The 26,876-nt window shown below is 43.8% G+C and overlaps 1 pseudogene; it reads right to left on the bottom strand.

Moving 5' to 3' along the window:
• Window positions 1–23,225, bottom strand: part of LOC121535808 — a 30,505-nt pseudogene extending 7,280 nt beyond the window's left edge.
• Window positions 23,226–26,876: the final 3,651 nt, after the last annotated feature.

The raw sequence follows: 26,876 nt of genomic DNA, 5'->3' as shown, positions 1-26,876 counted from the left end.
TTCCAGACCCATCGGATTGGATGAAGTGACGTCAAATGGGTGAGAAGTTGACATTTCCGACTCATGCAGGCTTGTTTACAATGGACCAGGTGAGTTACCCATACAAAATATTATGTATCATTATCTATTATTTATCATGTAGGGGCGACAGTGGAATGAAAATTGGTGGTCCCATTGCTATTCACATTGCACTCCCTCAGGCAGACAGTGAAACAGTAACATGGGAGACTAGATTATATGAAAAAGTGGAAAGCGCTCATGTCATCATGCATTGATGTAAAATGGATGGCTATATTAGGCTGCATTTGATGCCTCAATACGTCAGACTAGCTCGAAATCCAAACTGAATTACATTCACTATTGCTTCAATTAGTGAAGTGAAACACTAGTGAAACTTGCCATGATTCAGTTTGGATTTGGAGGCTAAAGTCAGACAATACCACAGTGGGAGACTAAAGCAGGCTTGTCTGTTACCCACAGGAACCAAGGAATCACTGCTTTCCGAGTAAGGCTAGGATAGGGGTTTACGGTCACTGGTTAGGATAGGGATTAGAGGTCTTACCCAGAGGGACCCTGGCAGCGCTGGCATCAGGGTTGATCGAGAAGAAGAGCCAGGAGAGGACCATGATGAGGTGGGGGCATAGACACCCATCATGTAGAAGCCCACCTGCCTCCTCAGGGTGAAGATCACCTCCACACGTGTAGTAGCCTAGAGAAGTAAAGATAGGGGGGCAGAGGACTGTGAAAAGCCTGCACAACCAGATTAGTGTTGGCCATCCCTGGTTTAAGACGAGTATAAGTATGTGCATTCACAAACTAAAGTGTACCAAGTTTTTCAAGCTACTGGTAGGGTAACACACATTCATAACAAAGTAATCTAAAATTAATTTGGGTATACAATAATATGACCACTATATTACTGTTGTGATAACTAACTATCATTGCTGAATAGCATTGCATTACATCAGTCTATGAATGGAATCATAAGAATGAACAACACGTATTTTACAAGAGTTTGACTGTGGACAAGCAGAGAGATAGAACGCATCATCATCAAGATACCCTAATATACAGTGGGGGAAAAAAGTATTTAGTCAGCCACCAATTGTGCAAGTTCTCCCACTTAAAAAGATGAGAGAGGCCTGTAATTTTCATCATAGGTACACGTCAACTATGACAGACAAAATCAGAAAAAAAATCCAGAAAATCACATTGTAGGATTTTTAATGAATTTATTTGCAAATTATGGTTGAAAATAAGTATTTGGTCAATAACAAAAGTTTCTCAATACTTTGTTATATACCCTTTGTTGGCAATGACACAGGTCAAACGTTTTTTGTAAGTCTTCACAAGGTTTTCACACACTGTTGCTGGTATTTTGGCCCATTCCCCATGCAGATCTCCTCTAGAGCAGTGATGTTTTGGGGCTGTCGCTGGGCAACACGGACTTTCAACTCCCTCCAAAGATTTTCTATGGGGTTGAGATCTGGAGACTGGCTAGGCCACTCCAGGACCTTGAAATGCTTCCTACGAAGCCACTCCTTCGTTGCCCGGGCGGTGTGTTTGGGATCATTGTCATGCTGAAAGACCCAGCCACGTTTCATCTTCAATGCCCTTGCTGATGGAAGGAGGTTTTCACTCAAAATCTCACGATACATGGCCCCATTCATTTTTTCCTTTACACGGATCAGTCGTCCTGGTCCCTTTGCAGAAAAACAGCCCCAAAGCATGATGTTTCCACCCCCATGCTTCACAGTAGGTATGGTGTTCTTTAGATGCAACTCAGCATTCTTTGTCCTCCAAACTCGATGAGTTGAGTTTTTATCAAAAAGTTATATTTTGGTTTCATCTGACCATATGACATTCTCCCAATCCTTTTCTGGATCATCCAAATGCACTCTAGCAAACTTCAGACGGGCCTGGACATGTACTGGCTTAAGCAGGGGGACACGTCTGGCACTGCAGGATTTGAGTCCCTGGCGGCGTAGTGTGTTACTGATGGTAGGCTTTGTTACTTTGGTCCCAGCTCTCTGCAGGTCATTCACTAGGTGTCCCCCCCGTGTGGTTCTGGGATTTTTGCTCACCGTTCTTGTGATCATTTTGACCCCACGGGGTGAGATCTTGCGTGGAGCCCCAGATCGAGGGAGATTATCAGTGGTGTTGTATGTCTTCCATTTCCTAATAATTGCTCCCACAGTTGATTTCTTCAAACCAAGCTGCTTACCTATTGCAGATTCAGTCTTCCCAGCCTGGTGCAGGTCTACAATTTTGTTTCTGGTGTCCTTTGACAGCTCTTTGGTCTTGGCAATAGTGGAGTTTGGAGTGTGACTGTTTGAGGTTGTGGACAGGTGTCTTTTATACTGATAACAAGCTCAAACAGGTGCCATTAATACAGGTAACGAGTGGAGGACAGAGGACCCTCTTAAAGAAGAAGTTACAGGTCTGTGAGAGCCAGAAATCTTGCTTGTTTGTAGGTGACCAAATACTTATTTTCCACCATAATTTGCAAATAAATTCATTAAAAATCCTACAATGTGATTTTCTGGATTTTTTTTTCTCAATTTGTCTGTCATAGTTGACGTGTACCTATGATGAAAATTACAGGCCTCTCTCATCTTTTTAAGTGGGAGAACTTGCACAATTGGTGGCTGACTAAATACTTGTTTTCCCCACTGTACCTGGCTAAATGTGTATGTTCACACACTCTTCTAATACCGGGGATATTTCCTCTTGGATATTTTTTTCAGAAGCAGAACAGAAGAGAGGAGGGGCAGCCCGTGGCATGTTCCATTTTGTCCGATTCCTCTCTCTTTCCCTCTCTCTGCTAATGCTCTGCTGTTTAATTGCCTTCATGAATAACCATGGTATCTAACTTCCCAGACAGACTGCTGTTTCACCGTTTCTTTCCCTCGTTATCGGCTTTGGAGTAACTTCATTAAAACATGTCAGTCAGTCACTCGGTATAACATACTATATGGAGTCAACGACCAATCATATTCACCTGAAGAAAACTGAAATCACTCCCAATGGATGCCGAGCCCGCCCTCGGAAGCCCTGCCTTCCTGGCTATAATATCGGGGCTCGCATTCATTTCCTAAATTCTTCGCTCTTCAGCTTGTGTCACGCAATTAACAAACCTTTCAAGCACACGAAGACTACGAGATTCGGCTCCGACTTAGGTGTCTGTTAGTGGGGACAGAGTGTACTCCTCCCCCTAAATCAGGAGTCTCCAACAGGTCGATCGTGAGCTACCAGTAGAGCTTGCAGCCCACCTATGAGTAGCTCGCCAAACAATTCTGAAAGTACATGCAATTTTCAGGTGTTCCACCACAAACTTTCATTAACAAATCTCACAAGTATCAGACACCGCAAGCCCCATCTACTTCCTAATCAACGCAACATCAAATCAAATTTTATGTGACAAGCGCAGAATACAACAGGTGTAGACCTCACCGTGAAATGCTTACTTACAAGCCCTTATTGGTTAATACAGTTCAAGAAAGAGTTAAGACATTTTTTACTAAATAAACTAAAGTAAAACAAAATAAAAAGTAACACAATAAAATAACAATAACGAGGCTACGTACAGGGGGTACCGGTACCGAGTCAATGTGCAGGGATACAGGTTAGTCGAGGTCATTTGTACATGTAGGTAGGAGTAATGTATATAGTCCGGGTGGCCATTCAATTAATTGTTCAGTAGTGTTATGGCTTGGGGGTAGAAGCTGTTAAGGAGCCTTTTGGTCCTAGACTTGGCGCTCCGGTACCGCTTGCCATGTGGTAGCAGAGAGAACAGTCTATGACTTGGGAGTCTTTGACAATGTTTGGGGCCTTCCACTGACACCGCCTAGTATATAAAGTTGAAGTCGGAAGTTTACATACACCTTAGCCAAATACATTTAAACTCAGTTTTTCACAATTCCTGACATTTCATCCTAGTAAAATTCCCTGTCTTAGGTCAGTTAGGATCACCACTTTATTTTAAGAATGTGAAATGTCAGAATAATAGGAGAGAGAATGATTTATTTCAGCTTTTATTTCTTTCATCACATTCCCAGTGGGTCAGAAGTTTACATACACACAATTAGTATGTGGTATCATTGCCTTTAAATTGTTTAACTTGGGTCAAACGGTTCGGGTAGCCTTCCACAAGCCTCCCACAATAAGTTGGGTGAATTTTGGCCCATTCCTCCTGACAGAGCTGGTGTAACTGAGTCATTTTTGTAGACCTCCTTGCTTGCACACGCTTTTTCAGTTCTGCCCACAAACTTTCTATAGGATTGAGGTCAGGGCTTTGTGATGGCCACTCCAATACCTTGACTTTGTTGTCCTTAAGCCATTTTGCCACATCTTTGGAAGTATGCTTGGGGTCATTGTCCATTTGGAAGACCCATTTGTGACCAAGCTTTAACTTCCTGACTGATGTCTTGAGATGTTGCTTCAATATATCCACATAATTGTCCTTCCTCATGATGCCATCTATTTTGTGAAGTGCACCAGTCCCTCCTGCAGTAAAGCACCTCCACAGCATGATGCTGCCACTCCCGTGCTTCACGGTTGGGATGGTGTTCTTCGGCTTGCAAGTCCACCCCTTTTCCTCCAAACATAATGATGGTCATTATGGCCAAACAGTTATATTTTTGTTTCATCAGACCAGAGGACATTTCTCCAAAAAGTACAATCCTTGTCCCCATGTGCAGTTGCAAACCGTAGTCTGGCTTTTTTATGGTGGTTTTGGAGCAGTGGCTTCTTCCTTGCTGAGCGGCCTTTCAGGTTATGTTGATATAGATACTTTTGTACCGGTTTCGTCCAGCATCTTCACAAAGTCCTTTGCTGTTGTTCTGGGATTGATTTGCACTTTTCGCACCAAAGTACGTTCATCTCTAGGAGACAGAACGCGTCTCCTTCCTGAGCGGTATGACGGCTGCGTGGTCCCATGGTGTTTATACTTGCGTACTATTGTTTGTACAGATGAACGTGGTACCTTCAGGCATTTGGAAATTGCTCCCAAGGATGAACCAGACTTGTGGAGGTCTACCATTTTGTTTCTGAGGTCTTGGCTGATTTCTTTTGATTTTCCCATGATGTCAAGCAAAGAGGCACTGAGTTTGAAGGTAGGCCTTGAAATAAATCCACAGGTACACCTCCAATCGACTCAAATGATGTCAATTAGCCTATCAGAAGCTTCTAAAGCCATGACATCATTTTCTGGAATTTTCCAAGCTGTTTAAAGGCACAGTCAACTTAGTGTATGTAAACTTCTGACCCACTGCAATTGTGATACAGTGAATTATAAGTGAAACAATTTGTCTGTAAACAATTGTTGGAAAAATGACTTGTGTCATGCACAAAGTAGATGTCCTAACCGACTTGCCAAAACTATAGTTTGTTAACAAGACATTTGTGGAGTGGTTGAAAAATTAGTTTTAATGACTCCAACCTAAGTGTATGTAAACTTCCAACTTCAACTGTCGGTCCTGGATGGCAGGAAGCTTCGCCCCAGTGATGTACTGGGCCGTGCACATTACTCTCTGTAGTGCCTTACAGTCAGATGCAGAGCAGTTGCCATACCAGGCGGTGATGCAACCGGTCAGGATGCGCTCGATGGTGCAGTTGTAGAACCTTTTGAGAATCTGGGGACCCATGCCAAATATTTTCAGTCTCCTGAGGAGGAAAAGGTGTTGTCGTGCCCTCTTCACGACTGTCTTGGTGTGTTTGGACCATGATAGTTTGTTTGTTATGTGGACACCAAGGAACTTGAAACTCTCGACCCGCTCCACTACAGCCCTGTCGATGTTAATGGGGGCCTGTTCAGCCCGCCTTTTCCTGTAGTCCACGATCAGCTCCTTTGTCTTGCTTACATTGAGGGAGATGTTGTTGTGTTGCAGATGTGTTGTTGCCTACCCTTACCACCTGGGGGCTGCCCGTCAGGAAGTCCAGGATCCAGTTGCAGAGGGAGGTGTTTAGTCCCAGGGTCCTTAGCTTAGTGATGAGCTTTGTGGGCACTATGGTGTTGAATGCTGAACTGCATAGGTGTTCCTTTTGTCCAAGTGGGAAAGGGCAGTGTGGTGTGCGATTGAGATTGCGTAATCTGTGGATCTGTTGGGGCGGTATGCGAATTGGAGTGGGTCTAGGGGTTCCGGGATGATGGTGTTGATGTGAGCCATGAAAGCCTTTCAAAGCACTTCATGGCTACCGACATGAGTGCTACGGGGCGGTCATCATTTAGGCAGGTTACCTTTGCTTCCTTGGGCACAGGGACTATGGTGGTCTGCTTGAAACATGTTGGTATTACAGACTCGGTCAGGGAGAGGTTGAAAATGTCAGTGAAGACACTTGCCAGTTGGTCCGCACAGGTTAGCCATTGACATTATCCCACCCCTGGTTAGCCACTATTGGATTAAAAAGACAAACCTAGCACAATATCTGCCAATATATTTCCAGCAATATTGCCCATCGGTCTGTGTGGTGCGTGCGTTTGTCTATCACTCAGTGTGCAGCCAGTTGATGTGATAACGGTCTTGTGGGTTGATAGAAATACTTTCCCCCAAACCTTCGCAATTAAATGTTAACTGGAAAGTAAGCTTACCTGGCAGAAGTATATCATGAGTGAGTTTGAACCTCTGACCGTGCCCTAGGGCCTTAAAAGATACTCCGTGAATGCTGTTCTGTTTGCCTTGGGTGAAAACACGCTCGGGAGGGAGGCCGGGAGGGATCGGCAGTGGTAGTCGGAGTTGATAGGGGTGTCATCTTAGCCGAGTGAGACTCATTCCAGTTTCTCTGGCAGTGTTTACAGTACGGATTCTGGGGATTATATACTATCCCTGGTAGGCTCTAGAGAGTTTTCAGAGTCTGAATCGGATGTGGATCAGTCCAGGGCAGCCTAAAGCTCCTGCTTTGGATTGAACGGGGAAGAGTGAACCATTAGTGGTTAATGTGCCTTTGATGGAGCTGTGTCATAGGGCATCAGATCACCTGGGGGCGGATTGGCAGTCTTCTCCCCCGCAGCAAAGTTCCTCCATGTTTGGGGGAAGATATTTACCTCCTGTCCCTGCAGCGGTGAAGCGTCGCTTACTGCTGTTTAAAGATTTTGCCGATGAGCTAAAGGCGACCTAGGATTTCCCTCATTCAGCCAGCCTGGTGCTACCAGGTTATGGCGAGTACATGAATGTAGAGGGTATGGCGGTGGCGGTGCTTGTTTGCACACTGCCGATGGATGGAAAGCTGGCAAGTTACTTAACTCCAGAGGTTAAGAATGGGGATAATCCTAGCATGGTGCTTCCAAATAAACAGTGTCGGTTCTCGGCAGATCAGCTGGACAAAGTGTACCAGGCTGAGCGCTGGTGTCCAGGTCGTTGAATGTGGTCACAATGCTGCAGATTTATCCTATCGGTTTGCTGCAATAGCTGAATAGGACTGTGGAGGCGGAGAAGCCAGTTTCAGAGCTTCTCGACGCAATCCGTGCCATGGGTGATTTTGTGCTGCGTCTGTCTCGCTGTATTATCCTGGCTGTGGGAAAAAATGGGCCGACAATGGTGGCTTAGTGCCACCTCTGGTTGACATTGTCCCGGATTCCTGAGAGGGACAGGCGGATGTATTTGGATGAGCCAGTTTCGCCAACAAGGTTGTTTGGCTCGGCTATGGAGTCCTTATAGGCCCGTTTCGAGGAGAAACAAAAACAGGACGCAGCTCTACGGTTCCTTTTCCCACACAAATCATTTGTGGGGGCGGCTCAGAGTTTCCCGAGGCATAAAGGAAGGGGTCCAGGCCAGAGGTGGGTTGCCCCGGGCTGGGGGGCATCGAGGTCAGTTTTTCACCATCTTGGTGTTTCTGGGCAGCGGTAGACACAGGCAGTACTGCACAGATGCCGTGCTGGGTCAAAGGAGAACAGGGTGAAAGCAGATTCTTCAGCGGCGCGGGGGGAAGAAGCAGACCTCGCAAACCTAGCTGGAGGCCGAGGTAGGAGGTGTGTTCTCGGGGCTCTCATCCCCAAGCATTTACTGTGGCAACAGTGCTCCCAGGTGGCTCGGTCAATGGGGGCAAGTTACTGGTTGCCGAAATCCCCGAACCCGGTGTGGGCCGAGTATTAGAATAGAGGGTCCGTCAGGAGGGTCTGTTGTTGATTCTGGTGGCTCCCTGTTGGCCCAGACAACCCTGGTTCGCGGAGATCATCCGCGTTTGAACCACTGGAGTCACCAGAAGTCTGTGGACCTGAAGGTCCTTTCATACAAGACTTCCCTGCTCATGGCCTTAGCATCAGCCAAGCATGTTGGGGTTCACCACACGTACACCCTTCCTGTTGGGAGTTCGCACCTGGTGACTCCAAAGTGATGTTACGTCCTAATGTAGCATTTGCTCCCAAGGACATGCCTTACAGGTCCCTGGCATTCGAGCTGTTCCCTTTCTCACCTCCTCCTACCAGTGAACAACGGAGGTTGCATGGCCTGTGTCCGGTACGTGCTTTATGCACGTATATGGATAGAAGCAAGGATATCCGCGTTCTTGACCAGCTTTTTGTCTGTTTCGCTAATCCAGCTCAGGGTTTCTTTCTAAGCAGCGTCTTTTTCATTGGATTCTGGAGGCCATCTCCCAGGCATATGACAGGAAAGGACAAGGGTTGCCTAGCGGTGTGCATGCTCACTTCACTAGTGGTGTGGCAGCTTCTTGAGCATTGTTCAGGGGCAGGATGATGGGTATTTTGTATTTATTAAGGATCCCAATTAGCTGCTGCCAAGGCTGCTGCCAAGGCTTCGTGTGCTTGAAAGGTTTGTAAATTGCGTGACACAAGCTGAAGAGCGAAGAATTTAGGAAATGAATGCGAGCCCCGATATTATAGCCAGGAAGGCAGGGCTTCCGAGGGCGGGCTCGGCATCCATTGGGAGTGATTTCAGTTTTCTTCAGGTGAATATGATTGGTCGTTGACTCCATATAGTATGTTATACCGAGTGACTGACTGACATGTTTTAATGAAGTTACTCCAAAGCCGATAACGAGGGAAAGAAACGGTGAAACAGCAGTCTGTCTGGGAAGTTAGATACCATGGTTATTCATGAAGGCAATTAAACAGCAGAGCATTAGCAGAGAGAGGGAAAGAGAGAGGAATCGGACAAAATGGAACATGCCACGGGCTGCCCCTCCTCTCTTCTGTTCTGCTTCTGAAAAAATATCCAAGAGGAAATATCCCCCGGTATTAGAAGAGTGTGTGAACATACACATTTAGCCAGGTACAGTGGGGAAAACAAGTATTTAGTCAGCCACCAATTGTGCAAGTTCTCCCACTTAAAAAGATGAGAGAGGCCTGTAATTTTCATCATAGGTACACGTCAACTATGACAGACAAATTGAGAAAAGAAAATCCAGAAAATCACATTGTAGGATTTTTAATGAATTTATTTGCAAATTATGGTGGAAAATAAGTATTTGGTCACCTACAAACAAGCAAGATTTCTGGCTCTCACAGACCTGTAACTTCTTCTTTAAGAGGGTCCTCTGTCCTCCACTCGTTACCTGTATTAATGGCACCTGTTTGAGCTTGTTATCAGTATAAAAGGCACCTGTCCACAACCTCAAACAGTCACACTCCAAACTCCACTATTGCCAAGACCAAAGAGCTGTCAAAGGACACCAGAAACAAAATTGTAGACCTGCACCAGGCTGGGAAGACTGAATCTGCAATAGGTAAGCAGCTTGGTTTGAAGAAATCAACTGTGGGAGCAATTATTAGGAAATGGAAGACATACAACACCACTGATAATCTCCCTCGATCTGGGGCTCCACGCAAGATCTCACCCCGTGGGGTCAAAATGATCACAAGAACGGTGAGCAAAAATCCCAGAACCACACGGGGGGACCTAGTGAATGACCTGCAGAGAGCTGGGACCAAAGTAACAAAGCCTACCATCAGTAACACACTACGCCGCCAGGGACTCAAATCCTGCAGTGCCAGACGTGTCCCCCTGCTTAAGCCAGTACATGTCCAGGCCCGTCTGAAGTTTGCTAGAGTGCATTTGGATGATCCAGAAAAGGATTGGGAGAATGTCATATGGTCAGATGAAACCAAAATATAACTTTTTGATAAAAACTCAACTCATCGAGTTTGGAGGACAAAGAATGCTGAGTTGCATCTAAAGAACACCATACCTACTGTGAAGCATGGGGATGGAAACATCATGCTTTGGGGCTGTTTTTCTGCAAAGGGACCAGGACGACTGATCCGTGTAAAGGAAAGAATGAATGGGGCCATGTATCGTGAGATTTTGAGTGAAAACCTCCTTCCATCAGCAAGGGCATTGAAGATTAAACGTGGCTGGGTCTTTCAGCATGACAATGATCCCAAACACACCGCCTGGGCAACGAAGGAGTGGCTTCGTAAGACGCATTTCAAGGTCCTGGAGTGGCCTAGCCAGTCTCCAGATCTCAACCCCATAGAAAATCTTTGGAGGGAGTTGAAAGTCTGTGTTGCCCAGCGACAGCCCCAAAACATCACTGCTCTAGAGGAGATCTGCATGGAGGAATGGGCCAAAATACCAGCAACAGTGTGTGAAAACCTTGTGAAGATTTACAGAAAACGTTTGACCTGTGTCATTGCCAACAAAGGGTATATAACAAAGTATTGAGAAACTTTTGTTATTGACCAAATACGTATTTTCCACAATAATTTGCAAATAAATTCCTTAAAAATCCTACAATGTGATTTTCTGGATTTTTTTTCCTCATTTTGTCTGTCATAGTTGACGTGTACCTATGATGAAAATTACAGGCCTCTCTCATCTTTTTAAGTGGGAGAACTTGCACAATTGGTGGCTGACTAAATACTTTTTTCCCCACTGTATGTTGCGGGTCATTACTTCACAGGAGAGCCATTTGAACGTAAACTTTATATTTTTATCAAAATGCGTTTTTTGGCAGAAATGCCTTCTGGAACATGTACTTGAACTTTCATGTGCCTTAATAATAAACTTGTGTGCCATCTGTAAATACGAATACAATTGTTAAATTACGAGTCTAGTTGGTTTAGCCACAGAAAAAGACAGCAACCTTCCCACTAGCCATTATTGGCTGAGATAATGAGTGGGCTGGACATGCCGAGAGATGAGTTTGGATTGGTCGGCAATGTAGCAGGCTTTGGTCTATAATATGAGCTGGTGAGTATGTGTAGGTCATCCTTTCTAACAGGGCTTCTTTGAAAGATATCACGTAGTACAACTTCATAAGTGTTGCTCTCCACTTTCTGCAGGACCGAGTTTGAGTATGATAGCTAAGGAGATGGAGAAAACACCCGTCTCCGGATTACATCTTCAAACTAAGGGCGACCATGGCATCCGTGACAGGGAGAAGCGTCCAACCATGATGTATACGGGCAAGATAGTCTAGCTGAATACATTTTCAGATATTACACGTTTCAAATTTGAACAGAAAGTCATTTTCATTTCAAGTTAAAGTGTACTGTTAGATAGCTAGCTAACATTAGCTGGATGGCTCGCTAGCTAAAATTACATGTATGATCTTATTATTCGTATCTCAGAGCCATATACTTGGCTAGTTATAGCCTAATGTTAGCTAGCTAACATTGAATCTGGTTGGTTAGCTACCTGCAGATTCATGCAGGGTTGTAATGTCATGAGTTGGGATTATGGTTCATTGTTTAGCTACATGTCTTAACAAAAGACTCCTCTATGCAAGTATCCATTTCAATAGAATGTCACTACGACAACTGTTGATAGACGTAGCTGGTAAATTCGCTCTGGCTATGTACTCCGATTTCAGAGCACGAGTAAAATAGTCTAGCTAGCTACATTTTCAGATATTACACGTTTCTAATTTAGACAGAAAGTTGTTTTCATTTCAAGTTAAAGTGTACTGCTAGATAGCTAGCTAACGTTAGCTGGCTGGCTCGCTAGCTAAAATTACATGTATGATCTTATTATTCGTATCTCAGAGCCATTTGCTTTTCTAGTTATAGCCTAATGTTAGCTAGCTAACATTGAACCTGGTTGTTTAGCTACCTGCAGATTCATGCAGGGTAGTAACGTCATGAGTTGGGATTATGGTTAATTGTTTAGCTAGCTAGCTAGCTACATGTCTTAACAAAAGACTCTGCTATGCAAGTAACCATTTCAATACAATGTTCATGATGTCAATGTGACAACTGTTGATAGACGTAGCTGGTAAAGTCGCTCTGGCTTTCACCTCCGATTTCAGAGCACTCTCGTTTGATTGCCACTGTGCCAGAGCACAACTGATGAATTTACGAATGCTCAACACCCGTTGAATATGGCCGGTGTCAGTAAACGTTGGCAAAAAAGCGTAATTACATTGTTGCCAGCAGCACAGTTGCAGTCACCAACACTCTGGATAACATAAAAACAGCCTAACCAGCTCTGCTAGGGCAAATAAGTAGCTAGCAAGCTAGCCAATGTTAGCTTGGGTGCTTGACTGCTGTTAGGACAGAGCGTTCAGATCAACCCTACTCCTCGGCCAGAGCATCCAGTGTGCGCTGTGAACGCTCCGAGAGCGAAACGCTCTGAATATACGAACGGACAATCTGACAATGCTCTGAGTTTAAGGGCGGGGCTATAGCTTAAGAGGGTGTGATCGATGCTGAATGGGTGTAGACAAAGAGGGCTCTCCAGCGGGTGTACCAAAACATTAAAAAGGCAATTTTCTCAAAAGTGAGGATACAAGTTTATCAACTTTCAAAGCAGAATTACTTTCCCATTGTTCTTTAACTGTAGTGTATGATATACAATTTTCTAGCTCCGAGTCTCTACATTTATCCAATGTAAAAAAACACCGAATCGAGCCGGTCGGTCACATATAGTCCGCTATTATACTCAGTAATTTTCCATCCAAGTTGTCAGACCTCGGTGGATTGTCATTGTTGATTGACAACAATCATTTTTTTCACTTCTACACTCACCTTACGGAATAGAAAATGACAATGCTTGTCTTTCATAGTTTGATCAGTTACAGTGCATTCGGAAAGTATTCAGACCACTACCCTTTTTCCACATTTTGTTACATTACAGCCTTATTCTAAAATGGATTAAATGAATAAAAATCCTCATCAATCAACACATAATACCCCATTATGACAAAGCAAAAACAGATTTGTAGAAATGTTTACATAAGTATTCAGACCCTTTGCTATGAGACTCGAAATTGAGCTCATGTGCATCCTGTTTCCATTGATCATCCTTGATGTTTCTGCAACTTGATTGGAGTCCACCTGTGGTAAAGTCAATTGATTGGACATGATTTGGAAAGGCACACACATGTCTATATAAGGTCCCACAGTTGACAGTGCATGTCAGCGCAAAAACCAAGCCATGAGGTCGAAGCAATTGTCCATAGAGCTCCGAGACAGGATTGTGTCGAGGCACAGTTCTGGGGAAGGGTACCAAAACATTTATGCAGCATTGGAAGTCCCAAAGAACACAGTGGCCTCCATCATTCTTAAATGGAAGAAGTTTGGAACCACCAAGACTTGGCCGCCCAGCCAAACTGAGCAATCGGGGGACAAGGGCCTTGGTCAGGGAGGTGACCAATAACCCGATGGTCACTCTGACAGAGCTCCAGGGTTCCTCTGTGGAGATGGGAGACCTTCCAGAAAGACAACCATCTCTGCAGCACTCCACCAATAATAATAATAATAATAATATGCCATTTAGCAGACGCTTTTATCCAAAGCGACTTACAGTCATGCGTGCATACATTTTTTTTTTTTGCGTATGGGTGGTCCCGGGGATCGAACCCACTACCTTGGCGTTACAAGCGCCGTGCTCTACCAGCTGAGCTACAGAGGACCACCATCACGCCTTTATGGTAGAGTGGCCAGACGGAAGCCACTCCTCAGTAAAAAGGCACATGACAGCTCGCTTGGAGTTTGCCAAAAGGCACCTAAAGGCCTCTCAGACCATGAGAAACAAGATTCCCTGGTCTGATGAAACCAAGATTGAAATCTTTGGCCTGAATGCCAAGTGTCAAGTCTGGAGGAAACCTGGCACCATCCCTACGGTGGTGGCAGCATCATGCTGTGTGGATGTTTTTCAGCGGCAGGGACTGGGAGACTAGTCAGGATCGAGGGAAAGCTTAATGGAGCAAAGTACAGAGATATCATTGATGAAAACCTGCTCCAGAGCACTCAGGTGTGCCAATCTTGTAGTGTCATACCCAATAAGTCGAGGCTGTAATCGCTGCCAAAGGTGCTTCAACAAAGTACTGAGTGAAGGGTCTGAATACTCTTGTAAATGTGACATTTCCGTTTATTTGTTATTTTTTTGGGTGCTCCAACCTGTGTACCCTCTGAGCCGGCTTGGGGCGTGATTATATGTCCCCATAGTATGCCATACTGAGTGACCAACTGAAAAGGGAACATATAGTAATGAAAATATCTCAGAAAGTGCTTTCATAAAAAAGTAATTCCACAATTTGTTGTGTTAAAGCCTGAATTTAAAATGTATTAAATTGAGATTTTGTGTAACTGGCCTACACACAATACCCCAGAATGTTAAAGTGGAATTTTGTTTTTATTTTTAATTAAAAATGAAGAGCTTAAATGTCTTGAGTCAATAAGTAATCAACCCTTTGTTATGGCAAGCCTAAATAAGTTCAGGAGTAAAATGTGCTTAACAAGTCGAATGGAGTTGAATGGACTGTGCAATAATAGTGTTTAACATTATACTTTTATGACTACCTCATCTCTTTACACCACATACAGATAATTGTAAGGTCCTTCATTTGAGCAGTGATTTTCAAGCACAGATTCAACCACAAAGACCAGGGCGGTTTTCCAATGCCTCTCAAAGAAGGGCACCTATTGGTAGATTAGTAAAAAATAAACATAAAAAATCTGACATTGAATATCCCTTTGATCATGGTGAAGTTATTAATTACACTTTGAATGGTGTATCAATATACCCAATCACAACAAAGATACAGGCATCCTTCCTAACTCCGTTGCCGGAGATGAAGGGAACTGCTCAGGGATTTCACCATGAGGCCAATGGTGACTTTAAAACAGTTACAGAGTTGAATGGCTGTGATAGGAGAAAAGTGAGGATGGATCAACAACATTGTAGTTACTCCACAATACTAACCTAATTGACAGAGTAAATAGAAGGAAGCCTGTACAGAATAAATATATTCAAAAAAATAAATCCTGTTTGCAAAAAGGCACTAAAGTAATACTGTAGTGTGGTAATATTTAATGTATGGTATATTATATATACCTCTCATGCGGTCCGTAATAAGACTAAGCAATTAGCCTATTAAAATGTTTATCTGAATCCATAAGATAATTAGTAATATGCAAGAGACTACAGTTGAACCATGTGCAATCAAGTATTATGCATTCAGCTGACTAACATCAAGGAATAGTCATGAGAATGGAAATCTAAATACAAGTGTATTTAATTACATTGTAAATTTAATTTAATCAAATACAAGGCATAAAGCTTAAGTTACAAAGCATTAACAAGCATTACAAGGCATTATTCTAGGCATATAGATCTTAGGTTAACTTACAAGACAAAGCATAAACAAAGCCTAGGAAAAGAGAATTGATCATACAACCCTCCTCCATGGACTGGATACAGGATAAGAGAGAGAACAATGCCATGTAATTCAATTCATAACACCTGAAGACGTAACCTTCTCAACAAAAACCAACGACCATTGACCAATCAAACGTTACCAAGTTTACAGAGAAACCTGGCCAACAAGGCACAATCTCCACAGGGTGTCACAGCATCTAAAGCAGTGGTCAGCACCCTTTTCAGAGTAAAGATCACTGTCTGAGTCTAAATGCAAGCAGAGATCTACCGCTCTGATTTGAAAAACAATTCTGTAGCAATGAGGTTTGTGCAGTAGGCTATAGGCCCAATACATTGTCACTGCATATTGGCTATGCTTGAATTGCCCTGCCAATGTTGTTATTCTCAGACCATTTTGAAATTAAATTTTAATCTTTAGGTATATGATCACACTGGTAATAGATCATTTGTTGTATTACTTGTGAGGCACAGCTAAGTGAGCAAAATAATTAGCCTTTCTTTTTTACTGGACTGATGGCCCTGCATCTGATGGTCAGTCTGAGGGGAGGGAGGGAGAAGCGGTGAGGCTGACTCTCACCCGACTCACCGTCCCTCCCTCCCTCCCTCCACTGAGAAAAGGGGATAGTCTTCCAGCTGATGGCGAAACTTAAGTCGCACTGCATTATTTCTGCCTCATGCCTCAATTCATGTTGTTACTCCTATGACCAGAGAAAGTGAAATATTCCTTGATATTAAAAAAGACAAGCCACAAATAATAACAAAGCAAGCTTATTGAAACATGCACATTTTATGGCTTATAAAACTGTTGAACAAAGTGTTGACAGTGCTGAATAACAACAAACATTAACTCACTCATAAAAACACAGCAGCTCCTAGCTGTATTCGTTGAGTCTCTTTCTAGTCATGGTTTTAAATGTTTTGAAATCTCACATTATCAACTTTGCTGTGCATTCGAGGCTTCTTTTTACAGTCTATGGCGCGAGGAAACTGTGCAGACGCGGTGATCTGAGCTATCTGATTGGCCAGCGGTAGGCCTATAGGTAAACTTGATTTGCTCTCTGTGCCTGCCGGGAGTTCTACCTTCAATCAATCAATCAATCAATTTTATTTTATATAGCCCTTCTTACATCAGCTAATATCTCGAAGTGCTGTACAGAAACCCAGCCTAAAACCCCAAACAGCTAGTAATGCAGGTGTAGAAGCACGGTGGCTAGGAAAAACTCCCTAGAAAGGCGAAAACCTAGGAAGAAACCTAGAGAGGAACCAGGCTATGAGGGGTGGCCAGTCCTCTTCTGGCTGTGCCGGGTGAAGATTATAACAGAACCATGCCAAGATGTTCAAAAATGTTCATAAGTGACAAGCATGGTCAAATAATAATCAGGAATAAATCTCAGTTGGCTTTTCATAGCCGATCATTAAGAGTTGAAAACAGCAGGTCTGGGACAGGTAGGGGTTCCATAACCGCAGGCAGAACAGTTGAAACTGGAATAGCAGCAAGGCCAGGCGGACTGGGGACAGCAAGGAGTCACCACGGCCGGTAGTCCCGACGTATGGTCCTAGGTGCTCAGGTCTCTCAGTTGGCTTTTCATAGCCGATCATTAAGAGTTGAAAACAGCAGGTCTGGGACAGGTAGGGGTTTCGTAACCTCAGGCAGAACAGTTGAAACTGGAATAGCAGCAAGGCCAGGCGGACTGGGGACAGCAAGGTGTCATCATGCCCGGTAGTCCTGACGTATGGTCCTAGGGCTCAGGTTCTCAGAGAGAAAGAGAGAACGAGAGAATTAGAGAGAGCATACTTAAATTCACACAGGACACTGGATAAGACAGGAGAAGTACTCCAGGTATAACCAACTAACCCCAGCCCCCCCGACACATAAACTACTGCAGCATAAATACTGGAGGCTGAGACAGGAGCGGTCCGGAGACACTGTGGCCCCATCCGAAGAAACCCCCGGACAGGGCCAAACAGGAAGGATATAACCCCACCCACTCCGCCAAAGCACAGCCCCCGCACCACTAGAGGGATATCCTCAACCACCAACTTACAATCCTGAGACAAGGCCGAGTATAGCCCACAGAGGTCTCCACCACAGCACAAACCAAGGGGGGCGCCAACCCAGACAGGAAGATCACGTCAGTAACTCAACCCACTCAAGTGACGCACCCCTCCCAGGGACGGCATGAAAGAGCACCAGCAAGCCAGTGACTCAGCCCCTGCAACAGGGTTAGAGGCAGAGAACCCCAGTGGAGAGGGGAACCGGCCCGGCAGAGACAGCAAGGGCTGTTCGTTGCTCCAGAGCCTTTCCGTTCACCTTCACACTCCTGGGCCAGACTACACTCAATCATATGACCTACTGAAGAGATAAGTCTTCAGTAAAGACTTAAAGGTTGAGACCGAGTCTGCGTCTCTCACATGGGTAGGCAGACTGTTCCATAAAAATGGAGATCTATAGGAGAAAGCCCTGCCTCCCGCTGTTTGCTTAGAAATTCTAGGGACAATTAGGAGGCCTGCGTCTTGTGACCGTAGCGTACGTATTGGTATGTACGGCAGGACCAACTCGGAAAGATAGGTAGGAGCAAGCCCATGTAACGCTTTATAGGTTAACAGTAAAACCTTGAAATCAGCCCTTGCCTTAACAGGAAGCCAGTGTAGGGAAGCTAGCACTGGAGTAATATGATACAATTTCTTGGTTCTAGTCAGGATTCTAGCAGCCGTATTTAGCACTAACTGAAGTTTATTTAGTGCTTTATCCGGGTAGCCGGAAAATAGAGCATTGCAGTAGTCTAACCTAGAAGTAACAAATGCATGGATAAATTTTTCTGCATCATTTTTGGACAGAAAATTTCAGATTTTTGCAATGTTACGTAGATGGAAAAAAGCTGTCCTTGAAACAGTCTTGATATGTTCGTCAAAAGAGAGATCAGGGTCAAGAGTAACGCCGAGGTCCTTCACAGTTTTATTTGAGACGACTTTACAACCATCAAGATGAATTGTCAGATTTAACAGAAGATCTCTTTGTTTCTTGGGACCTAGAACAAGCATCTCTGTTTTGTCCGAGTTTAAAAGTAAAAAGTTTTCAGCCATCCACTTCCTTATGTCTGAAACACAGGCTTCTAGCGAGGGCAATTTTGGGGCTTCACCATGTTTCATTGAAATGTACAGCTGTGTGTCATCCGCATAGCAGTGAAAGTTAACATTATGTTTTCGAATAACATCCCCAAGAGGTAAAATATATAGTGAAAACAATAGTGGTCCTAAAACGGAACCTTGAGGAACACCGAAATGTACAGTTGATTTGTCGGAGGACAGACCATTCACAGAGACAAACTGATATCTTTCCGACAGGTAAGATCTAAACCAGGCCAGAACTTGTCCGTGTAGACCAATTTGGGTTTCCAGTCTCTCCAAAAGAATGTGGTGATCGATGGTGTCAAAGGCAGCACTAAGGTCTAGTAGCACGAGGACAGATGCAGAGCCTCGGTCTGACGCCATTAAAAGGTCATTTACCACCTTCACAAGTGCAGTCTCAGTGCTATGATGGGGTCTAAAACCAGACTGAAGCATTTCGTACACATTGTTTGTCTTCAGAAAGGCAGTGAGTTGCTGCGCAACAGCTTTTTCTAAAATTTTTGAGAGGAATGGAAGATTCGATATAGGCCGATAGTTTTTTATATTTTCCGGGTCAAGGTTTGGCTTTTTCAAGAGAGGCTTTATCACTGCCACTTTTAGTGAGTTTGGTACACATCCGGTGGATAGAGAGCTGTTTATTATGTTCAACATAGGAGGGCCAAGCACAGGAAGCAGCTCCTTCAGCAGTTTAGTAGGAATAGGATCCAGTATGCAGCTTGAAGGTTTAGAGGCCATGATTATTTTCATCATTGTGTCAAGAGATATAGTACTAAAACACTTAAGTGTCTCTCCCGATCCCAGGCCCTCGCAGAGCTGTGCAGATCCAGGACAGCTAAGCCCTGGAGGAATACGCAGATTCAAAGAGGAGTCCGTAATTTGCTTTCTAATGGTCATGATCTTTTCCTCAAAGAAGTCAACTTTGCTGTGCATTCAGACACATTAAATGTCCTTCAGACACATTAAATGGTTCAAAATGGGAACACTTTGCCTTCCCGGCGCTAGGGCTGCTGAATCAAGTGCACCTACCGTCAACAGTGCAAAACAAAAACAAAGAAAATAGGAACGCAAGGCTTTATCGTTGGGTTTTTTATAAAATGTTTGGCGATCGACTAGGAATGGCTTGGAGATCGACCGGTTGGTGACCACTGATCTAAAGGCTTGCATGGGGGATCAGACCAATGTAAATAATAAATAATTCCTGAGAAGACAACAAAATCCTTTGCATAGAGTAATTCAGAGTTCATCCTGTACAAACACAAGTAACCACAGAGATAATACATCCATATAGATAACATCAGCTATCATCAGTGAACAAGTGTGTGAATACTTACGTAAATGAGATTTCTGTATTTCATTTCCATTACATTTACAAACATTTCTAAAAACATGTTTTAACTTTTTCATTATTGTGTTGATAGATGAGAAAAATCCATTTTTAATTCTGGCTGTAACTTTCTGAAGGTAACTGTTCCCTGAAGGATGTAAGGAGGTATAAGATATTTTGGCCCCACGGGGTCAGGGGGTTTCGGCTCACTGAAGAACGGTACTGAATTGAGGAAATTAATGTGAGCCCCAGTATTATAGCCAGGAAGGCAGGGTTTCCGAGGGAGGACTTGGCATCCATCTGCCCATTGGGCATGATATCAGTTTTCTTCATTTGAATATGATTGGTCGTTGACTCCCTCATAGTATGTTATACCTCGTTCAGTCCTTCAGGGAACAGTAGTTATATCAACCTGTTCTCAGTGGTCCTCTGTAGCTCAGCTGGTAGAGCACGGCGCTTGTAACGCCAAGGTAGTGGGTTCGAGCCCCGGGACCACCCATACACAAAAATGTATGCACTCATGACTGTAAGTCGCTTTGGATAAAAGCGTCTGCTAAATGGCATATTAATTTAATTTAATTTATTAATTTAAAAGCATTTCGTATATACGTAAATCCAAGACACTCCATTTAGTATGATATGTTACATTTCGTATGGTATGTATTAAATTGTGGATGTCCATCACACATTTCGTATGATACGTTACGAATTAGAAAAACGTACAATATGTTACGAATATGCTAAACGTATGATATGTTACGAATTTTAGCTAGGTGGCTAAATCGCTAACGTTAGCTAGCTGGCTAATGTTAGCTAGCTGGCTAATGTTAACTGGGTTAGGGGTTAATGTTAGGGTTAAGTTTAGGAGTTAGGTTAAAGGGTTAAGGTTAGAAGAATGGTTAGCAAAAAGGGTTAGGGTTAGGGAAAGGGTTAGCTAACATGCTAAGTAGTTGCAAAGTAGCTAAAAACTAGTAAGTAGTTGAAAAGTTGATAATTAGCTCAAATGAAAAAAGTTGTGTGTGATGAGATTCGAACATTTACTATGATACGTCTAGTCTATGAAACCAGGCTGGTTATATTAATAACTGTATGTTTTCACACCCTGTTTCCTGGCTACTGTCCCTATCTTTTCCTTCAGTAGAGCCGGTATTTAGTGTTTTATTAGGATCCCCATTTGCTTTTGCCAAGGCAGCAGATACCCTTCCTGGGGTCCAAACATGTAGCGATGCCCATGCCATTCCTCTATGTGGACCTGGGTTCAAATAGTATTTGTTTATTTTTAAATAATGTGTTTGGTTGAGCATGCCTGGAGATATGGAACCAATGGAATAGTCCCAGAAGTGCAAATCCCTGCCCTTCTGGCACTCCAAAACAGGCTCAATCAAACACAAAGTATTTGAAAGAGAAGGAATACTACTTGAATCAGGCTTTGAGACCCTGTAGGGGTTTCGGGTGGACAGACTGAGGTTGTTTACCCACCTCCAGTCTCTCTGTGTGATCTTTATGCCATGCTAAAGGAGGGGGGATGTGGGGCTGTGTCATAGAACAGGCTCCCACCGGTCACAGACAAAGGTGATCTTTGTGTCTCACTGGGTTGTCACAACAATCCCATTGAAAGGTCAGCCTCACTGACAGCTGCATTGCTCTCCTGTGTGAGTGTGCTGGAGTTGTGTTCAAACTGTGTCGGCCTTTCGCTAACGGCGCTATGCTAGCCTCCAGTGACAATCTTTGCTTTGTTTTTAGCGTTAGCATTTAGCTACTCACACTGACAAGTGAGTAAAAGGCCCGCATTTTTAAAGTGCTTTAGAGAAGCGTGACCTATCAAAGTTTTAATATCTCCGGGCTACATTGAGCATGAGGGCAACCCATGTAGGCTACTATATGTTTCTTCCATGTGAAAGTGCAGGACAAGCGTAAGAAACACTATTTAAGCTTTGGCCAAAGCTAGTTAGCTACATACAGTGATGCAGTGATGAGGATCGTAGGGAGGACTTAGTTACAAGGTTACGCTTAAATTATTATTGAAATGTGGTGTGCTTTTTGGTGCCACGTGACTGCTGTAGCTTCACCCAAGTGGGTGCTTTATTTTGGTAGTAGTGAAGGAGTAGCTAGCTAACTACACCTACTACGGAGTCCATGAATTGCAGAGGCTGAGATTAAACTTCATCTGAGTCCTACTATGGAGAAGCCACACAGACGGCAAGGACGGCGAGACACCTTGATGACACCATTCTGCCTGCCCCCCCACTGGACTTGCTCCAGAGACCATCTTTATTTGCTCTCCCCCTTTGAACACCTCCCGCCGATGACCACTCAAGCATGCACTTTCCCGACCCTCAACATGACCCTCTATCTCATGAATGATATTGTTGTTTTTCTATATTGCTTGTCTTTTGTGTTTCTTTAAAGCACTTTGAGATTCTTTATGTAATGAATAGCGCTATAAAAGTTGATTAAATGATTATTATTTGCGTTACTATCGAGCGACGTAAACATTTTCATTGACAGGGAATAATTAATGAATAGATGAAAGGGAAGATCTAGAGCCTTACATTGTTAAGCCAAGCTCATGTAGGTCTCTGACACTCCAGCTAATGGCAAAGCTTAATCAGGAGACTGGAAGTTCATTGGTTCAAAGGATTTCTCACTGTGCTAATTTCTTATCAATAAGTAATGCCTTGCAACCGACGTCAAATGCAAGAGTCTGGCATAAGTAAAATAGATTAGACCAATATATTTTCAGTCACATATTCCTTAAAAATAAAGGCAACTATAGTAGGTAGTGTTTATGTCTAGCCGCATAGGCCTATAGTGCAGTAGATCCATTATAGTAGTGTATTATGGGCATTATGGGCTAAAAGCTACGTACAGTTGATATGAAAACCCATTTATACATGCTTATGACAAGTAATAATGCCTTATACCTGTAGTTAGCACAGTTTCACATATGCATGCATACGAGGAGCATACCTGCCCCTGCGTAGAATTTTTGCAGTTGCCGTACTCTAAATCCTCCTGTTTGATATCAAACTGGGGCAGGGCGATCTCTTCCATCTGGACAGGGTCCCCTGACTGCCACATAAACTGCAGGTCATCCGTTGTATAGCCAACTGTAGACACAGACAGACGGGTTCACACACACACAGAAGCATCCACAGGCCCACGTACACGGGCAAACACATGCACGCACGCACGTGCAAACACACACACCCACACATCGTCGTCATCAACAACAGTTAATACTATATATAAATCTCCATCCAGGCATGATTACAATATATCTCAATGTTGTTTGAAGTAAATTTTTCAATTAATAGTAATCACACTCTGCTAAGAAGATGCTTTTTCAGTAGTCATTTTCAATTACTTGTAATCCTGCCCTAACAAACATGACATATAGGCTGATTTACATCCTATACATTTAGTGTTTCGTTTTTTTTACCAGGCAAGTCAGTTAAGAAACATTTTTTATTTACGATTACGGCCTGGGAAGTGGTGTAGGGCAAGTGCAGCGCCAAATTCTTTTAAAATCTTCAACATAGAAATGCTACCAAATGCTACTATCGGCATTTCTATTTATTATGGCCATCGAAATGTTAGCTATTAAAATCAGATCCAACAATAATATCAAGGGATTAGAAATCAAGGGCTTAAAAACAAAGATGTCATTGTACACTGATGATTCATGTTTTATTTTAAATCCACAACTTGAATCCCTCCACAGCCTCATAGAGGATCTAGATACATTTTCTAACATCTCTGGATTACAACCAAATTATGATAAATGTACTATATTAAGTATTGGATCACTAAAAAAATAAAACATTTACATTACCATGTAGTTTACCAATAAAATGGTCTGATGGTGATGTGGATATACTCGGAATACATATCCCAAATGAAATAAATGATCTCACTCCAATACATTTTAATAGAAAGTTAGCAAAAATAGATAAGATCTTGCTACCATGGAAAGGTAAATACCTGTCAATTTGTGGAAAAAAATTAACTCTTTAGTATTATCCCAGTTGACCTATTTGCTTTTGGTCTTGCCTAAGCCTAGCGGACAGTTTATAAATTATATGAAAAAAAAATATTCCATGCATTTGGTCTGTTCCCAGGTTGTCTGTCACTCTATCCTGTCCCCTGGACCTGACCCTTTTCCCCATGGATACGCAGTGCTATAAAATGCAGCTGGAGAGCTGTGAGTAACTGATAATGACTCAGTTTACATTACCATATATGGTTTCTGTTAGAGAGGGATCAGTCTTTTTGAAATACAGGCCCTATGTGTATATATATATATATATATATATATATATATATATATATATATACACTGCTCAAAAAAATAAAGGGGACACGAAAATAACACATCCTAGATCTGAATGAATGAAATAATCTTATTAAATACTTTTTTCTTTACCTAGTTGAATGTGCTGACAACAAAATCACACAGAAATTATCAATGGAAATCAAATTTATCAACCCATGGAGGTCTGGATTTGGAGTCACCCTCAAAGTTAAAGTGGAAAACCACACTACAGGCTGATCCAACTTTGATGTAATGTCCTTAAAACAAGCCAAAATGAGGCTCAGTAGTGTGTGTGGCCTCCACATGCCTGTAAGACCTCCCTACAATGCCTGGGCATGCTCCTGATGAGGTGGCGGATGGTCTCTTGAGGGATCTCCTCCCAGACCTGGACTAAAGCATCCGCCAACTCCTGGACAGTCTGTGGTGCAACGTGGCGTTGGTGGATGGAGCGAGACATGATGTGCCAGATGTGCTCAATTGGATTCAGGTCTGGGGAACGGGCGGGCCAGTCCATAGCATCAATGCCTTCCTCTTGCAGGAACTGCTGACACACTCCAGCCACATGAGGTCTAGCATTGTCTTGCATTAGGAGGAACCCAGGGCCAACCGCACCAGCAAATGGTCTCACAAGGGGTCTGAGGATCTCATCTCGGTACCTAATGGCAGTCAGGCTACCTCTGGCGAGCACGTGGAGGGCTGTGCGGCCCCCCAAAGAAATGGCACCCCACACCATGACTGACCCACCGCCAAACCGGTCATGCTGGAGGATGTTGCAGGCAGCAGAACGTTCTCCACGGCGTCTCCAGACTCTGTCACGTCTGTCACATGTGCTCAGTGTGAACCTGCTTTCATCTGTGACGAGCACAGGGCGCCAGTGGCGAATTTGCCAATCTTGGTGTTCTCTGGCAAATGCCAAACGTCCTGCACGGTGTTGGGCTGTAAGCACAACACCCACCTGTGGACATCGGGCCCTCATACCACCCTCATGGAGTCTGTTTCTGACCGTTTGAGCAGACACATGCACATTTGTAGCTGGAGGTCATTTTGCAGGGCTCTGGCAGTGCCCCTCCTGCTCCTCCTTGCACAAAGGCGGAGGTAGCAGTCCTGCTGCTGGGTTGTTGCCCTCCTACGGCCTCCTCCACGTCTCCTGATGTACTGGCCTGTCTCCTGGTAGCGCCTCCATGTCCTGGACACTACGCTGACAGACAGAGCAAACCTTCTTGCCACAGCTCGCATTGATGTGCCATCCTGGATGAGCTGCACTACCTGAGCCACTTGTGTGGGTTGTAGACTCCGTCTCATGCTACCACTAGAGTGAAAGCACCGCCAGCATTCAAAAGTGACCAAAACATCAGCCAGGAAGCATAGGAACTGAGAAGTGGTCTGTGGTCACCACCTGCAAAACCAGTCCTTTATTGGGGGTGTCTTGCTAATTGCCTATAATTTCCACCTGTTGTCTATTCCATTTGCACAACAGCATGTGCAATTTATTGTCAATCAGTGATGCCTCCTAAGTGGACAGTTTGATTTCACAGAAGTGTGATTGACTTGGAGTTACATTGTGTTGTTTAAGTGTTCCCTTAATTATTTTGAGCAGTATATATATACACAGTTGAAGTCGGAAGTTTACATACACCTTAGCCAAATACATTTAAACTCGTTTTTCACAATTCCTGACATTTAATCCAAGTAAAAATTCCCTGTTTTAGGTCAGTTAGGATCACCACTTTATTTTAAGAATGTGAAATGTCAGAATAATAGTAGAGAGAATGATTTATTTCAGCTTTTATTTCTTTCATCACATTCCCAGTGGGTCAGAAGTTTACATACACTCAATTAGTATTTGGTAGCATTGCCTTTAAATTCTTTAACTTAGGTGTGTCACGATCGTTAGAGTGAGTGGACCAAGGCGCAGCATGATGAGCGAACATACTTTATTATCAATAGTGATAACAAGAACAAAACAACAAACGATAACGACACGTGAAGTCCTTGGCTACAAAATAAACCAACACGGAACAAGATCCCACAACTACTGTGGGAAAACAGCCTGTTTAAATGTGGTTCCCAATCAGAGACAACCAGCAACAGCTGACACTCGTTGCCTCTGATTGAGAACCACTCTGGCCAACATAGAAATAGAACAACTAGACTAATTAACATAGAACACAAAACACATAGAATCTACACACCCTGGCTCAACATATAGAGTCCCCAGAGCCAGGGTGTGACAGTACCCCCCCCCAAAGGCGCGTACTGCGACCGCGCCTCAACCTAAACCAAACAGGGGAGGGCTGGGTGGGCATTCCTCCTCGGAGGCGGTTCCGGCTCCTGGCTTGACCACCACTCTTCAACCATCCCCCCGTAGCGCCCCTGGTCCGGTCTGGCCCCGCTGGCTGGAGCTGGACTGGACATCGTAGGAGCGGATTGCTTAAGCTCCGGTGTGGAGCAGCTGACCGGTACCTGACCAGGCACCGGTAACCCAGGCACGGGTTGTGCCGGACTGACGACGCGCACCCCTGGCTTGGGTGCGTGAGCAGGAACGGGCCGCACC

The sequence above is a fragment of the Coregonus clupeaformis genome, chromosome 2 (assembly GCF_020615455.1).
Source record: "Coregonus clupeaformis isolate EN_2021a chromosome 2, ASM2061545v1, whole genome shotgun sequence".
In the NCBI taxonomy this organism is placed as follows: domain Eukaryota; kingdom Metazoa; phylum Chordata; class Actinopteri; order Salmoniformes; family Salmonidae; genus Coregonus; species Coregonus clupeaformis.
Note: the sequence above shows the minus strand (reverse complement) of the source record. Positions and strands in the feature narration are given on the sequence as shown.